Raw genomic sequence first — 17816 nt, forward strand, 5'->3', positions numbered from 1 at the left:
AAAAATTAGCCGGGCGTGGTGGCGGGCGCCTGTAGTCCCAGCTACTCGGAGAGGCTGAGGCAGGAGAATGGCGTGAACCTGGGAGGCGGAGCTTGCAGTGAGCCGAGACTGCGCCACTGCACTCCAGCCTGGGCGACAGAGCGAGACTCTGTCTCAAAAAAAAAAAAAAAAAAAGTTTCTGCAATGATAAAAAACTTCATATGCACACTCTCCAACAGAGTACCCTAGTCACATGTAGCTACTGAATACGTGAAATGTGGCTAATTCAACTGAGTAACTGAATTTAAAATTTTACTTAATCATTTTAATCAAAATGTGTATAGCCCCATGTGACCAGTGGTTATCATATTGGACAACATAGGTCTGGAGCTTTGCCTAAGGCTGGGATAGAGATAGTGAAAAGAAACTTCGTGCTAAATTAAACAATTTCTAATTTACAATTTTGCCAAAGGTCAAAATGGTTCTTTGTTATTAAGAATCATAGTATCAGATCTTGATATCATGCTAGCAGAGAGAGTTGTAAAATTGATAAAATGTATTTTACTAATAGTTCCTCTATTATTCTGCCAGTCACATAAATTGCCTTCAGTACAGAAGTTATTGAGATGTATTTTCAGGAAATCTTGATGACGGTTTGGCAAATGATAGACAGACAAAAAAAAATTGGTAGTAAATATCCTTAGTACATGCTTCGAAGTCTTTCACACTAAATTTTCGGGACACATTGAAAAATTTATTGTGAGTTTAGAAAATTGAAAAATGTTTGACCGAGGAAACTTTATTAATAGTGGTGGCTAACTCTTTCAAAACATTGACTACATGCCAAGGAGTAGACTAATGCTCTACATGAATTATTTAATTTAACTTAGACAAAACCATCAGGAACACATTGCTATCAATCACCTTTGGAGATGGAAGAATCGAAGATCTGGGAAGTTCAGTAAACTGCCCAAAGCAGCACAGCCAGTCAAATGGAAACCATGACGGAAGCAAGGTCTGTTTTCCCCCAGAGCACCACGGTGTGCTTCCTCTTTCCCTTTAAATCCTGAGGGTCTTGAGTCTGACAAAAACTTCCCTCCGACATTTAATATTTTTAAAAGTCAGTTCTACTGTATGATAATTAAAATAATAAACTTGAAAAAATAATTGTTCATTAATTCCAAAATGTCTACCGAGCACCTGGGTAAGTTTGGGTTCGTGATAGTGAATCCGAGGTAGGTTTGAGAGTTTGAGAGCTTGGAAAAGAAGCTGGAGTTCCGGAGAGCAATCCTGAGATAGTGACTAAGGAGCAGAGATGGAGTGGCGGAGGCAGAGGAGAGGGGAAAGGCCATTGAGTTGTATGAGGATGGGGTCAACATGGACTAAAAGGCCAGTGGTATTCCCCTGGTGGCTTAACCCAGGCGTATTTTAAATCAGACATAGCTTGTGCCTAATTTAGCTACTTTACTGCAGTAGAAATCCTGCCTCCTTCCATCTTACCACTTTAAACTTATTAAATTTCACTAAATTCACTAATGTTGGTGGGAGTGTTGTTGGTTGGTTGGTTAGTTAGTTTTGAGAGAAGTGAGAAAATTTAGCTTTACTGAGCAGAAGGAGAAACCTGGAAATGCTAAGAATGCAAAATCCTCCCCCTGCCTGACTTCCACTCCAATCATTCACATTGTGTTGGTTCTTAAATTTTCTCAGAGCATAGAATTTTGGGTTCAGGTCTGTCTTATCCTGCTCTTGGGGTGTAGGAAGGCCTCAACTGAGATCCAGACAACATTTTAATTAAATATATGTTTATCATTACAAACAGGATGAGATAGCTACCTAATTGCTGACTCTAAACCCTCTAACTGGTAGATGCATACTGGCAGTCTTTTCTAAAGCATGAAAGTCAAGTGTCAGAAGAGACCCAAAGGTTATCTAGGTCAGTCTCCCCTTTGATCCTGAAATTCCTCTAAAACTTCCCAACCACGCGATCCATCGTTTGTTTGTTTTTTCCCTCTTGAATTCTTCCAGTGACAGAGAACTTAGTAATTCCTGAAGCAGCGCATTTCACCCAAGAAACTTAGCTTTTACCCATAGTCATAGTTTATTTATTTATTATTTTTTAGGAACACAATCTCTTTATGTCTGCTTGAGATACAAATGTTCAGTTTAGATGATGAGAATGAGGAAAATACTGGAGACAATGCCTAACTCCTGTGTCTGTCCCAGTAAACTCCAATGGAAAAAGAAACTAAACAGGATCTGGATAGTTTCAGTCTATTGTATCCAGCTTATCACATCCACAGCCTGGTACTTCTGGAACAAGGCTGCCCCAGGGATGACAGTTAAAGATGAAGATAGCAAACATAAGGAATTCAACATGTCTATGCAGGGCAGTCTGATGTCTCCATATGTTTTCTAAAATTCCATATTTTGTCAGAGCTGGGAGTGAGAGCAGGGTGCTTGCCTGTTTGGATGCCACTGCTCCTCTGATTCTGCTTTGCTGCCTTGGAGGAGAACAGGTTTAGATCCTCTAGGGGCTGGGAGGGCCATGCCCTTGGCAGCTTGCTGGGTAACCAGTACTTCTATCTTTTGATTTTGGGCCTCTCAAAGTTTACCAGAGACATAGGCACCCTCACAGTACCAAGCCCATTTACCATCACCTCACACCAGTACTTGCCCCACTGAATGAGGGGCTCTTCTGGTAACTTTAATATATGGGGGGTGACCACAACACCAAGATTCTTGAAGAAGTGGTGGGCAACTGTTTCAGGGTTCAGCTCCCATTTGACATTGTTCTTCATCCCTACCTCCAAGTGACAGCTTTTCAGAAATGTCACTGTTGCCTCACCTGCCTTGATCTGGATCTTCTCTAACTTTCCTCCTGGTCTCAGCAATTTCTCCTCTTCAAACAGCTTCTTGTTTTCAGATGATGCATATGCAGCCAGTCTCTGAGGAAGGAGTTGATTCTGATCCACAGATTTCTTTACTGAGACCAGGTCACCCCGGACTCCAAGTGTCTCCACAGACTGTGTGAAGATGATCTCCAGGTTTTCTTTGAGCCAGTGCTTCGTGTCCTCCACCAGCTTGTGGATGTAGTGTCGCTGGTGCAGGCGCAGCTTCTGGCCCTCCCCGGCCAGCGGCACCTTCCATCCACCCAGCGTTCCACAGTGCCCAGGGCCATGACAGTCCCATAGTCATAGTTTATTCCTTTGGAGCCATAGTGAATGACTGAGATTTCTGGCCTAGATGACTGTCAGCCTTTCTGACTCTTCCCTTCTCCCATCCCGGGTTAAACATCCCCAAAGTCAGCAACCATTTCTCTTAGGACGTTCTCTGGGAACTTTAGTCATCCTGGCTGCTTTCCCTGGAAGAATTTCCCGTTTGTCTGTAACCTTTAAAGTATGACAGCCATACCCAAACATAATTCCAGGAACGCTCTGACCAACACAGTATAGATCCAGATTATCACCTCCATCTGAATGGACACATCATTCCAGTAACATGAACTATATTTTAGTCATTCTTTGACAACAGTTATTAAATGGCTTAAGGACAATGTGCATTTTAATCTATGTTGCTACTTAACTCCTATTTTGAATCTGTCTTTTTTTCTTTACGTTCTAGAAGATGGTCTTAAATGAATAATGGAAATGACATGAACTTCAAAGTTAGAGATTTCCATATGCATATAGTCTACATCATTTTAACTCTGTATTTTTAAGAAAGTTACTTAACTTCTCTGAGACTCAGTTTCAATACTTGTGTAACAGTTGGATAATGTCTAGTTGTTTAGTTTTTTAAGGCTTAAATAAAATAATATATGTAAAATAATTCGCAATGATGTCAAAGCGTAGATTTTTCTGTTGTGCAGCATGTTATCTTGGCCCATGTTCTAGCCTCTAGCCCATTAATATTTTTCTTTTTTCTTTTTTTTTTTTTGAGAGGGAGTCTCACTCTGTTGCCCAGATTGAAGTGCAATAGCACAATCTTGGCTCCCTGCATCCCCCGCCTCCTGGGTTCCAGCAGTTCTGCCTCAGCCTCCCAAGTAGCTGGGATTAGAGGCATGTGCAATCATGCCCAGATAATTTTTGTATTTTTAGTAGAGACGGGGTTTCACCATGTTGGCCATGCTGGTCTCAAACTCCTGGCCTCAGGTGATCCACCCTTCTCAGCCTCCCAAAGTGCTGGGATTACAGGTGTGAGCCATTGTGTGGATTTCATGATCCGGTAAATTAGGTATTCTTCCCAGGGTTTCAGCATTCATGAATTCTAACATGCTTTCAAGATTTTCATCCTAACAGGACAATGCAAATAGTGATGTTTTCTAATAAGGAATTTTTCAAATTGATGCTAACCCGTATTTTTACTGACCAAAAAAAGTAGGCAAAATAAAGCTTCTAGAATTTAGCAAATCACAAAGGCATTCCCATGCGCAAGATGGTCATCTAAAGACTGCATAGTTGTAACATTAGGTAGAATTCAAATGCGTCCTAGATGTAACCTGATTTAGTTTATGTCAACTCTTAGTAGCAGACTATAAAGATATCATCATCTCTCTTTTATAGCTGACCTTAAAGAAGTTCACAAAAATAAAAAGTATTTTATATCCTTGCCTCAATAATCATGAGTCTTTATTTTAAATACCCATGGTATAATAAAAAACTTCTTTCACACAGAAAAAAATGCAATTGATTCTTTCAACAAATATTTATTGAGCATCTACATACACCTGACACTGTCCTTGGCAGAGAGGAAAGCAGCAAAGGTCTGCCCGTGCTTTCATGGATATTTTACTGGAAAAGGACAATAAACAAACAAATTAATAAAAAATGTGTCAAGTGATTATGCAAGTAATGAGAAAATCAAATTGGAAACGGAAAATGTGGGGACATCAGTGATGGTGCTGGTGCTCTCTTAGATAAGAATGGTTGGAAGAATCTACTCTTATATAAACTGACATCTGTGCAGAGACCTTAGGAATCTAAGTAATCTGAGAAAACTGCAGCCCAGGCAGTGGGCTTAGCAAGTTCAAAGATGGTAAAGGACGTATGTTTGGCTTGCTTAAGTAACAGAAAAAAGGTCCGTGAGACTAGGGTAGAATGATGGCAGAGCTGTAGTTGTGCTGGAAAATAGACCAGAGAGATGGGGGACCATGGCATGCAGGGGCTTTGAAGACATAAGTATGGATTTACTATGTTAAAGGGGCCTCAGCAGAGGAATAACATGATCTGACCTGTATTTTAAAGGGATCGCCATAGTTGCTGTAGGCAATGTGGACTGGAAGGTACAGGGTGAAATAAGAGAGATCAATGAATAGCTATTGCAATAACCCAGATGAGATGTAATGTGATTTAGACTAGAGTCCTAATGATAAAGGTGGTGACAAGTGATCTGTTTTTTGGATATTTTGAAAGTAGAGCCTTAGGATTCGCTGATGATATTTTATGTGGGGTATACGAGGAAAAGAACAGTCAAGAATTATTTTGTACTGAAAAGCAGGAAGAATGGAGTAGCCTTTTACTAAAGTTGGGAGTGTGTGGAAAGAATCACAGATTTTAGAAGTTAAAAATCAGGAGTTTGTTTTGGACGTATTAAGATTTAGATGCCTAGTACATATATCCACCTGGAGATTATGAGAAAGTCTCTGCCTAGGATTCTGAAGTCCAGTTCTGGAGAGGTCTGCACTACAGAAAAAAAATGTAGAGTTTCTAGAGAATAAATGTAATTTAAAGCCTTGAGAGTACATGTCACCTAGTGAATGAGAAGTGATGGAGAAAAAAAAAGATAAAAAGTTGAATCTGCAACATTTACCTCATACAGTCAGGAAAATGAGTGACATTCAGAGATTGACACTGAGATGCAGTGGCCCGTAAGTAGAAGGCAAGATGAAGAAAGTGTTCTAAATGGTAAACAACAATTTCTCAATACCATTGACAGTGATTCTTTGATTATATCATATAATACTAGCTGTGTTCACAGGACTGAAACACAAAATAGTTGAATTTGTTTAAAGCTGAATGCTCTCTTATAAGTAGGCATCCATCTTGGAGTAGTGTGACTGGGAACATTCTCATGAGAGTTGGACTGCAACGTGTGCTTCAGTGTTCAGTCTTCCTCAGCTACAGCAACTCTGTCTGAATTTGGCTTTGACCCTTCTTTCATTTCAAATCCTTGTATTAGCTAAAAGCAAGCTCTTATTCCCCATCTCTGCCACCCATGTAGCAGAGCGAAACCTGTAATTCGCAGGAGACAAAGAACAGAAATAAAGATTCTGGTTCATAAGTTAATAAACAACCAATTGTGATGTTAAAGGCTAAATACATTTAGACATGTGTGGTCACATTGCTTTATGTTTGTCAATCTCATTTTATATATCCTGGACCAACAAAGCCAACAAGCGGGGACACACACAGATATAAGGTCAGTTCAAGGGTTCAACAAAGTGCTCAAAATGATAGAATCAGCAGATAAAATGCTTCACAGGTTGCTAAGATACCTTAATCTGGGAAAAGAATCAGAATTAAGTTTTTGTTAAGAGGTTTATCATTCCCTATCCTGATCCTTTGATAAAGATAGTCTATAGGAATCTTAGCTTTGCAATTATATGGTTGGAGTAATTGGGGAAAAGTTTAGAAAAAGGGTTTGAACAAGAAAGATAATAGCTTAAGAATTTGAGAAGTCACTTGGGGAGAGTTGGGTCATCTTGAAATTGCTTTAGGCAAGTTTAAGCTGTTTAGAAGATTTTCTCTTTGTAAAGGAATAAAAAAACTAAGCAATAATATTCTGTGTGGATTTGCTACTGACGACTAATATGGTTGCGATCATAAAATCCATTTATTTAAGGAAAAAATTAATAAATCTTGTTTTTATTTGTCCTTTGTGAAAAATTCTGTTTTTGCACATTTTACATACTGCTGTTTACTTCAAGCCATTTAATTTACTTTTTCTTTGGTAAAGAAAAAAAGATGTTATTTCAATCCTTAATCATTCAAAGCAATGCTAATAGACACCATATTGCAGATTTTGAAAAAAATTTGTAAATTTGTATGTCTGTATAAACCTATTGAAAAAGTTATACAACAAAGAGTTCTGGTATGCCATTTTTTTTATTCAATTATTTATAACTGCCCATATTTGCTAGTAAGTTATTCTCTTTCCCTCAATAGATGAAGGGTGGGTGTGCGCTTCTTTGTAAACCATTGAGAGCAAGTTGCAGATGTAGTGATTTTTTTTTCTGTTTTTTTTAGATGGAGCCTCTCTCTGTTGCCAGGCTGGAGTACAGTGGCACCATCTTGGCTCACTGTAGCCTCCACCTTCTGGATTCAAGCAATTCTCCTGCCTCAGCCTCCTGAGTAGCTGGGACTACAGATGCGTGCTGCCATGCCCAGCTAATTTTTTTGTATTTTTAGTAGAGAGGGGGTTTCACCATGTTGGCCAGGATGGTCTTGATCTCCTGACCTCATGATCTGCCCACCTCGGCCTCCCAAAGTGCTGGGATTACAGGCGTGAGCCACCGTGCCCGGCCGGTGACATTTTATCTCTAATACTTCAATGTATATTTCCTGAGAACAAGAGCATTCTCATGCACGATCACAGCACAGTTATAACAATCAAGACCTTTAACATATATACAATATTATTACTGAATCCATAGTCCATATTCAAAGTGTGTCAATTGTGCCAAAAGTATACAATATATGATTACTTTTTTTTTTTTGAGATGGAGTCTTGCTCTGTCTCCCAGGCTAGAGTGCAATGGCACAATCTTGGCTCAGTGCAAGCTCCACCTCCCAGGTTCACGCCATTCTCCTGCCTCAGCCTCCCAAGTAGCTGGGACCACAGGCGCCCGCCACCATGCCCGGCTAATTTTTTGTATTTTTTTAGTAGAGACGGGGTTTCACCGTGTTAGCCAGGATGGTCTCGATCTCCTGACCTCGTGATCCGCCCACCTCAGCCTCCCAAAGTGCTGGGATTACAGGCATGAGCCACCATGCCCGACCTATGATTAAGTTTTTACCAATCCAGAATTCATTCCAGGATGACACCTTACCTTTTAATCTCCTTTTCCTCTTTTGGATCTCCTCTGATCTGGAACATTTCCCCAGACTTTATTTGTCACATGCCACTTTGACATTTTGGAAAGAGTACAGGCCATGGTGTTTAATAATGATAGAGAGATGTATGTGAAATGTAAATGGCTGTATATGGGTATACTCTGCCTTATTCACTGAGAGGGTTTAGAAGTAATGGCACTTCCCTAGCCATGTGCACAACTGACATCCAGAACTTGGTTTCTAAATACCATTTCCCACTAAAAGGAATCTGGGTTCTCTGGAGAAATGGCTGTTTACTGCGCTGGAGCTTATATTCTGCCAGAAGCAAGAAAAAAATAAGAAATTATTAGATTATGCAAGCAATTATAGATTGTGAGAGGTGCTATAATAAAATATAGATGATATATTAAGGGAGAGTCCAACTTTTGTTATGGTGGTTAGGGCAAGACTCTCTGAATAAGTTTCGTTTAAGCTGAGACTCAGAGAAGGGAAAAGGGGCAGCCATGCAAAGAATGTGGAGAAGAGAATTAGGCATAAGGAACAGAAAGTTAAAAGATCCTGATGTCAAAAGGGTTTAGCTTGCTCACAGATGAGAGGAAAGCATTGTGGCTGGAGCCTAGTACTGGGTAATGTTGTTGGGGATGGCCAGGGAGAATGAGGGTGTGATATCACATCAGGTTGGAAAGACAGGCATGGGCTACTAAACTTAGCAATTTACATTGCATTCTGGGTAGAATGGGAAAATCTTAGGAAGATTTAATGTGGGTAGTGACATGATGTGACTTACGTGTTTAAAAGATCATTCTGGCTGCTTTGTGAAAAATAAACTAGAAAGGGTTTGAGAATGGAAGCAGAGAGACCTGATAAAAGACAATTATGAAAGCTCAGGCAAGAAATAATGGTGGCCTGCACAAAGTTGGTGGCAGTAGAGATAAAAATATGTGGATGAATTCAGATTACATTTTGGAGTTACAAACATCAGAATTAATGTTAGATTAAATGTGTGATGTGGCTGAGGAAAAAGGAAACTTGAAGGAAAATGTCCAGGTTAGAATCTTGGCATCAAGCTTAGAGAAGAAAAGCAACAGCTCCATTTTGTTGATTGAGTGTGTTTGAAACGAGTTTTTGATTGGAGTGTGTTGATGGGAGTGTGTTTGAAATGAGTTTTAGAAACCAAATGAAAATATTACATAAACAGGAAAAATGTACAACAATTTAAAGTTCCTATAGGATATTCTTACTTTTTTATGAGATTAGGGTTCGACACTTAAATGATAATATGTGCATCATTTCATCAAACATGAAAAGTTAAAGGAAATCTTAGTTATCTTCAGATTTTCTGGAAATTTAAATAGTACTATGTGTGCTTGGAAAGATAAAATATTGAGATTACCTACAATGATTTAAGGGGAAAATTGTAAGGAAAATTAATTTTCTAAGATAGTTTGAAGCTACAATTGAATAAAGGAGAATGTAAGTTAAACATCAGAAGTAATTTTCTGGGCAAGAATAATTCAAATCATAATGTCTTTTAAAGGCTTGTGAAAGCTCTTTCAACTGAGACATTAAAAATGAGAATTTAGAAAGCTTAGTTTAAAAGGAAGAAAAATATATTGCAAAGGAAATGAAATAAATGTTCTAATAATGTTTTTTAAAGTATTATTACTGTTTGTGAAACCAAATCCAGTTAGTTAAATGTTCCACCTTTTTCCACAGTGCTCTTTGTATAATGTATTACAATTAGTGAAGGTGAAGTTAAACTGGCCAGTGTAATATTTTAGATGCCATTTCTGGAAGTTTCTGTAATATTGAGTAGAAATTTTATTAAGGAGCATATCTCATGCAAAATGAGGGTGTGCCAAAGAGAGGCAGGAGAAAATTGGACTATCAATTTCCAGAAAAAAAAAGAATATTTACCTCTACTTGAGTGCAGGGAAAATAGATTTTGGAAGAGTATAACATAACATTTAGCTGAAAAAGATATTGTAATTCTTGTGAATAAAAGAATTTGATCTCAAACGCAAAGAATTTTCATTCCAAAACAACTCTCATAAACACAGTGTATGCAAATATGATTTATTTTTAAAAATAGACAATTATTTCCATTTTTAAGGTTAGATCTTGAAATTATATGCATTAATCTATTTTCCATTAAGAATTCTACTTTCATAGAAAAGTTATTTGGGGCAAATTATATTCTTGATCCCAAGGATTGGCGGCCTTTTTATTGTACATAGGCATTTAAAATTGTTTTAGCAAAAATAATTTTAATATACCATTTCTGTGAAAGCGGTGATTTTAATTAAAAATAAGTGTGTCATTATTTATATATTGATTCCCCAATTTGTCTCCACAAGGATTTGAAACAGTGTAACATTATGAATCTGGGGAGCAAAGCATCTCTGTCATTATACAACATTACACCTCAGTAAAACGGGAGATGTGAGGGCTGTTTAAATGCCATGAAGAGAGGCATGAGAAAAATCAATGCTGAAATGAGTAATTGAATGATGTTGGCAGGGGCTGAGTAGGTCATCATTAGGCATGACATGATTATGACGACATTTCCAGAGTTATTCGACCTAATGTACATGATATCTAGTAAGACTAGAAATTACATTTACTGCTTTGATTTACATAACGCTTTAAATAATTAGAACGTAGTCATCAGGCTAATATGATGCAGAGGAAGATGGAATAATCAGACAGTAAGATAGTTCAGTGACAATGGTGACCTTGACAATGCTGGCATTTTGTTACTTTCTTGAGAACCTGAGAAAACACTTCCTCACTGAAAGTAAGACTACAGACCTTATAAAACAGAACTAAAAACAAAATTCAACACAGCCAATAATGATACTTGTGAGACCTTCTGTGGCACATGCTTATGATAGACATTTCTACATGGAGAGTGAAATAGGTAACCTTATTTAATACATGATAATTGGTGCAGCGTCCCAGATGAGCATCTTTTTATTTATTAAATCTTATGTCCTGTAACCAAAGCAAAGACTTCCATTTGGGGCTTTCCATCATGCTGGAATCTCCCTGAGAGCAGATTTTTGCTTTTTCTTCCTTTCTTAGTAATGTTGTTACATCCAGAAAAGGAAAGGCAGAGCAATCCTGGAGAACACTACTGTTAGGTCCTATTTTACTCATATTATGTAGCTCTGTATGTTCGAACCACATCTTCTTAGAAATGGACTCTATTTTAAAATAGAAAGAAAAGAAAAATTATAAAGGTTATATTCAATATTTCTAGTAATGCAAAACTCATATTCTCCCTTAAGACAAACTAGTGCCTTGATGAATAGCAATAGTGATTGGGGCGCGGGGGGAACTGTCCTGTATGGTAGCAAAATATGCCTCTCTACAACCCTCGCCTGTTGTTCTGATTGCTTTCTTAAAGCGCTACAGGGAATGTGCTTAGTCTCTTTTCTAGAAGCAATTTTTCGTATATTTGAAGAGAGTTACTACATTCTCAGCCTTCACTTTTTTAGACAAAACATTCTCACCTTTTTTAACTAACAGAATATTGATTCTAGAACTCCCACTTATGCTACTGGTCTCTCCTTACATCCTCTGTGCTCTAAATGTATGCTGACAAGGACTGAAAATGATGCACCAACTGTTTTTCCCCAGGATATCATCTTATTTTCTCTAGGCACTCTGTTCCTATTAGTATTACATTAACAACAGCAAAAATAAAGTGAGCAATTGGACTCCCTCATTTTATTGTTAATTTAGTGAGTTTGCTGATAACAAAAATCCTCTAATTCCTTTTTACATGATGTTCTTGTGTACTAATTTTCTACAATCTTTCAAGGTCCGTTTTTCAAATTTATATTCTTGCTTTTACATTTTACCCAGAAAATCGTTGTAATTTTTTAATGCTAATTTGGTCTTCTAAGGAGGTTCTCACACACTCTTCCCCACTCTGGCTCTTGCTCTTTATCTCTATCTCTGTCTCCATCTCTCTCAGTCTGGGGCCATCCTTAAATCTGCTTCTGTTGCACGGGCCAGGGAGAAGGTTGAAGCTCTGCAACCTGCCCCTAGAGACACTCCCAGGAGGATTTGGATACACCAGGGTGTTCCAAGTTAGTATTGTCAGCCAGCCAGCCAGCATCTTCTTTCCTGCAGGACTATAAGTAAATGCATTATCAAGTAACTGCTAATATTTAGTTACATTTTCTTTATACAGAGCAATTAGTTTGCCATGAGTTGGAAAATATATTTATCTATCTAAGACCATGTACTTAATTATTTTAATTGTTTGAAAACTAGTGCAATATATTTCAGAACCTACATTTTTAGGATCAGACATATCTAAGCTGTCTAATTCATCCTGTCCCCAAACTCTATAGCTAAAGTCATCTTAGAAAGGCCTAAAATAAATTATTCTGGAGTTGTACTTATATCAGTAAAAATGGAGATGATATCCTAAAGCATTAGTACTGCATATCTTCTAGATTCTGTTTAAGAAGAATCACAACTTGGATATAGAAAGCTATAGAAAGTGTGAGTAAAATTGTTGCCATCTAATAAAAATGTCTTTCCAGGTAAAGTAACTTTAAAAACCTTTTCCGCATTTAGAGGAAATGCTGCCTAAATCAGAGTAAATCAACTTCTCTTTGAAACTGACTTGATTTAGAAATGTTATTGTGATAATAAATTATAGTTTTCTCCCAGCATATAAGACCTTCAAATGGAAATTTGGAAGTCACAGTTCTGTCTTGTGTTCAATATTATTTTCTACTGGACACTGCCCAAAAATTCATTACAGCTTAAACATAGTTAATTTATTTCTACCTACCTCAAGGTATGTTACAGTAATTAATGGGGGAAGAAAGATTAACCAGAGCAGAAAGATATTATAAAAGTCATATATTTTATTTTGATTATATGTTTGAACCATATTTATGTATTTTATAACTCATGTTTCTAAATTATCTACATTTTATAGAATTTTAGAATGCTATTTTATATTCTGAAATGGAATTCCTGTTGAAAACACTAAGTAAATTCACCATTAAGACAAGTAAAATAAATAATATACCATCTAAAACATTTTATCATTTGTTATTTGTGCAATTGTAGTAAAATCACCAGAGAGGAATATGTAGTTGCAACCATCCACTGTATTTTCAAGATGCTCAGCAACCACGAAATGAATTTCACATCAAGACCATAATGAGAAAAAAGATTCCAGAATAATGTCCTACTTCTTGAATTGAATGTGAATGAACAGAGAAGGCAGATCATTTCTAAAAACAACATCTCATCCAGTGAACTGAATCCTTACAATCTGTGCATTAGGAATCAACATTTGAAAAATTATGCAATCATGTTGACATGTTCAGGCAATTTTTATTTTGAATATAGTCTATTTCTTCCAGACAACAACAGCCACCAAAAATAACTTTTCCATTTTTTTTAAATAAGTTGAGTAATAATAGCAACACTCTCAAGTAAACAATCAAGACCTAAGAGTTTTCTTATGAACCAACTACCAGAGGAAATGGTAAGATTTCTGTTATGTTTTTTCCATCTTCCAGCAGGTCATGTATAATTATGGCTATTAGTTCTGTGACCATCCACCAATAACTTCTCTTCTGATAACCCTTTGATTCTTTAAATAAAGGATTTTACTTCTTGTATTATTCAAAACATGAGTATTGAACTTAGCGCCTTGTGTTCTGGTTACTTATAAATATCGTCATCTTTCCTGATAGATTAGAATCAAGTTGTCTATGTTTTGACCAAGGACATGTCATTTCATCTCTTTAAGCCCCAGTTTCTTATTCATAATGTGTGGATAACAATCTTTTCAAATAAATATCACTGAATCTAAAGATTTTGTTAACAAAATCTTTTAAAAGGATTAAATAAATATATAATAAGGGAAATAAAGAGGTTCTTCTTTAACAATATCCCTTTGTTTTATTTGAAATATAAATACAAAAATAAGTTAGCCTCACATTCAAACAAGAATCTACTTGGTGTTCAGCTTAAAAATATGATTTCCTGAGTAGGTTTCATAGAGTTTGTTGCCAATTAGCTTGATGCCATTTCTGTCAGCTTCATGTCTCATTGAATCCAGCAACTATTTTTAGGCCTTGATGGTCTACAGGGCTAGTGCGCAGAAGCAGCACAGGTCTGAAGACAGGACAACAGCCCTTTACTTTGTAGGAACCACATTGTAATTGAAGATGAGGTTTGAAGGGAAGGAGGAAGTTTGCTGGAGGCGTTTTTGCTTGAAGAGTTGTTTTTGCACACAATGCCACACACACTGCAGTGACAATTTTGGAATGAACACCTCATGCTAATGCTGCTCTTACCATTTTCTTAATTTTCCACCAGAGACAAACAGGCTCTCAAACACTGTAGCTTAAAGACTCTTTTGACTTCCCTATATATATGGGTTTTACCTGTTGTGCAGAGTGGTAGCATCTTTGCTTACTGGCAAGTACAGGTTTTGTGCAGTGTTGCAGCTCAGATTTTACATCTAGCAAAAAAGAAAAACATGCGGTTTTTTATAAATCATTTTATTTTTTTTAAAAAGCAGAAAACAAACATCCTTCCTTCAGAATTCTCCTTTTCAAAATAAAGCCTGCAAGCCGATGGCAGCAATGCCTTCACTTTTAAGGCATCTTGTACAGGATATGTCTGTTTGAAGAATCTGTCATCTCAGCTCAAGGACCTTGTGTTTTGTGGCCAACCAAAGAACATTGTGTACCCTGAGCCTTGTTAGGAAACACATTAGGTACTGCTTAATTTATTTTAAACCTAATTTTAAGGAGGGAAATCAGGTTAGATTTAACACTTTACTATAAATTATACTTTCTGCGTACGTAGATGAAATTAATTTTGGGTGGGGGGAATTTGAACTAAAATACATATTCTAAAAAGTTTGCAAATTCTACTTTTGATCATTTAAAAGAGAAATACAAGGTTGCATTAAGCTTTTAATCAGAAAGACAAAAACTAAGGAAAATAATATTAACATCTTCTATCGATCAAAATAAATTTTTCACATATTCAAGTCTCCCTTTCCAATTATCTTACTGAACTGACTGGTAAGATTTCTTCCTTTGTTCTGAAATATGTCAGAATCTTAGAGAAACTAGATCAATAAGAATATATCTATAAATGTATGTACACACCAGAAAACATAAAGAAATATATAACATTATATACACGTATAATGTTCTACATCGGCTAAATGCAACATAAGGTATTCTTCTGGTAAAACTGTTATTCTCAACCATGTCAGCTTTTTAAAAATTTTATTTTACTTTTCATTTTGAAATAGTGTAAAACTTTATATAAATGTTGCAAGAATGGTACCTGTCATTATCTTCAGTGTACTCCCTGATTTGCTCAGCCCCATTCAGGTTACCAACACAGCCGCAGCACTAGCCACATCCTGGGTTCCTCCCCATCAATGCATTGGCTGCACTGACCAAATCCTTGACCGAGACCAACGGGAAGTAGAAAGGACCATACTACCTTTTAAAATATCGTTTGAATTATATTGAGGAATGCTGGGTGTTTCCAGATGTGCTCTAGCTGAGTCTTCTGCTTCAAGACAGGATTGTGTAATCTCCATTTCAGACATTTCCCTTTCCTTGTAAAGTTCTAAGAAAAAAAGTCCACACCAGAATTTCATACAAACTGTCAGCTCCACATTGCTTTTCAAATGAAGCACCATGAAGTTTGTGAAGTTTTAAATTTCATAGCAAATTCTATTTCTAGTTTTCTCTCACAATCAGCAGCTACAGCAAACAGTGAGTGGAGGAGGGAAACATGAGGGAAAATATAGGAAAATCAATTTTATCTCCTGCAATTAGAGAAACTAAACTCTATGGAATATTCTGCTTTATTGAATTGGATCTGAATCATCAAATGAAATACATTTTATCTATTATATCTGGCTTATTTATAGAATGTGGTTTATTACATTATACAGTAACTGGAAGGTATTGTGTGAGTCATTTAGCTACTCACCAAGGTTCATTTAGTAAAAGACCACCTCTGTTGCTCTATATGGTACGATAGAGACTTGAAAAAGAAAAATAAATTTTATAGCTATTATCAGTATTAGTCATAATGCCCCTTTGTTGTGCTAGGATAAGATGCTTTATAGAAAAACAAAAAAAGTCAGTGACCTAAGAGCTAAATAATTTGCCTAATGTCTCAGCAAGGCTGAGGAACAGAAGATAAAGATTTTCAGGATCCTCTTCTGGTGCACAAACCAGTGGAACACATTGTTCTCATAAATGCATGTAACTGATAAGAGGCTCCCTACTCCCCCCAGCACACAGAAAGACACTAGTTAAATGCCTTTCTGGGTGAAAAAGATCTCCAGGGCACAGGCTATTTTCTTACCCTTCTGTGATAAAGGGAACATTTGGATGAAGTAAGACACCTTAGCATTCAGAGAAACCTGCCAGAAATAAGAGAAAAGAGCTACCCGGCTTAACATTTGTTCTTGAATAGGGAGGGATGAAACTGAGTGTTCAGTTACTCAGAAACTGTATCCCAAATGTAAGGAGTGGTGTTTGTCCCCAAATAAAGTCATATGATAAACATATGTGCCTGTAAAACAGCCCACTCCAAACCACGCACTGAAGTGAAAAGAGGGTTGAAGATATGTTTTATTTGATGAACCATATACAAATCTTAGTATATGTTCACAACCTCATTAAATATTCAGTAACCCTTTGAAACAAACCAAACATGGTCACAAACTTCCTGAACCTATTTTGGGAAATAGAACTACTGGGCAAGTTAAGCTTCAGGCCACAGACCAACCACAAGAGCCACAAGTATGGCTGAATGGATAAATTTGGAAACCCATAGTGCTGAGTCTTGGATGTTCCTTGGGTGGCTGAAGGCAGAGAAGCAAGCAGTTACTCAGAGAATTACTGTATTTGTCCATATATGGCATATCTGAAAGTTGAAGCTACAAAATTGTCTCTGATTTTTTTTTCTATATTCTAATCTCACATGTGGCTAAAGATAACTAATCTAAAATTCTGCTGACTAGGTGGAAAAAACAGATTTTAGCTCTATAGATATAGATATTTATAGATATAGATAGATGATATAGATGCAGATATAGAAAGATAAAGATATAGCTGGATGTGGTGGCTCACACCCGTAATCCCAACAACTCAGGAGGCTGAGGAAGGAGGATCGCTTGAGCCCAGAAGTTCAAGACAAGACTGGGAAACATAGTGTAATCCCCCATGTCTAAAAAAAACTGAAAAATAAACAAATTAACTGGCTGTGGTGGCAAGCACCTATAGTCCCAGCTACTTGAGAGGCCAAGGTGGGAGGATCACTTGAGCCCAGGAGTTTGAGGCTGCAGTGAGCCATGATTGCACCACTGTACTCTAGTCTGGGAGACAGAGTGAGATCTTGTTTCTAAAAAAAAAATTAGGGATAAAAAATATATAATGCATATATATATATACAAATATATATAATGTACATATTTCTAAATAGTATATTAATTCTAGAACGGAACCAATAATGCCCCAGCATTTTTAAACGTTTCAAAATAGATTTTCTTTAACTAGTGTTGAGTATCTCCGTGGGTATAAGGATATATTCTTGGGGATTCAAGGAGTCTCAATTTTTTCAATGTTAGGTTTTCATTGCTGTGATAACCTTTAAAAACTTAATACAGAATATTCTTGATCGTCTGGAGGATCCCAAACTGCCATTTGATTTGTGCTTACAAATTGACGCCACATGGTATTTCTGAAGGGAAAAAAAGAA

The 17816-nt window shown here is 36.9% G+C and overlaps 1 long non-coding RNA gene and 1 pseudogene across 1 annotated transcript in view; both read right to left on the bottom strand.

Moving 5' to 3' along the window:
* Positions 1 to 2409: 2409 nt before the first annotated feature.
* Positions 2410 to 3157, bottom strand: LOC116813820 (large ribosomal subunit protein bL9m-like; annotated as a pseudogene).
* A 6933-nt stretch (positions 3158 to 10090) lies between these two features.
* LOC116813335 (uncharacterized) overlaps positions 10091 to 17816 on the bottom strand; it is a 66737-nt gene continuing 59011 nt past the window's right edge. The window contains exons 3-4 of the long non-coding RNA XR_004370948.1: positions 15540 to 15668; positions 10091 to 11236 (exon numbers count right to left, since the gene is read on the bottom strand). This is a non-coding gene — a long non-coding RNA (uncharacterized LOC116813335). The remainder of the gene's footprint in view (positions 11237 to 15539; positions 15669 to 17816) is intronic.

This window comes from Hylobates moloch, unplaced genomic scaffold (genome assembly GCF_009828535.3).
Source record: "Hylobates moloch isolate HMO894 unplaced genomic scaffold, HMol_V3 SCAFFOLD_9, whole genome shotgun sequence".
In the NCBI taxonomy this organism is placed as follows: Eukaryota; Metazoa; Chordata; class Mammalia; order Primates; family Hylobatidae; genus Hylobates; species Hylobates moloch.